A 487-nucleotide genomic window follows, 5' to 3' on the forward strand; every position below is an offset into this window, starting at 1 on the left:
ATTTATGTATTTGTTATGGACATATTTATTGACATGGTTATAATGCCATCACTTGTATTAATGTCTTTTGATTGATACAAACATGAGGAAATTTGTTTTTTTTTCTACAACTCAATTACATTCATAGGTTACAGTCATGTTGGGTACAACTTTATCCTGCCAGGTAATGAAACATTCTTAAAGGGGTATTCCAGGAAAAAACTTTTTTTTTAAATATATATATATATATATATATATCAACTGCCTCCAGAAAGTTAAACAGATATGTAAAATACTTCTATTAAAAAATATTAATCCTTTCAGTACTTATGAGCTTCTGAAGTTAAGGTTGTTCTTTTCTGTCTAAGTCCTCTCTGATGACACGTGTCTTGGAAAACGCCCAGTTTCGAAGAGGTTTGCTATGGGGAATTTGCTTCTAAACTGGGCGTTTCCCGAGACACGTGTCATCAGAGAGCACTTAGACAGAAAAGAACCTTAACTTCAGAAG

This window comes from Hyla sarda, chromosome 9 (genome assembly GCF_029499605.1).
Source record: "Hyla sarda isolate aHylSar1 chromosome 9, aHylSar1.hap1, whole genome shotgun sequence".
Lineage (NCBI taxonomy): Eukaryota > Metazoa > Chordata > Amphibia > Anura > Hylidae > Hyla > Hyla sarda.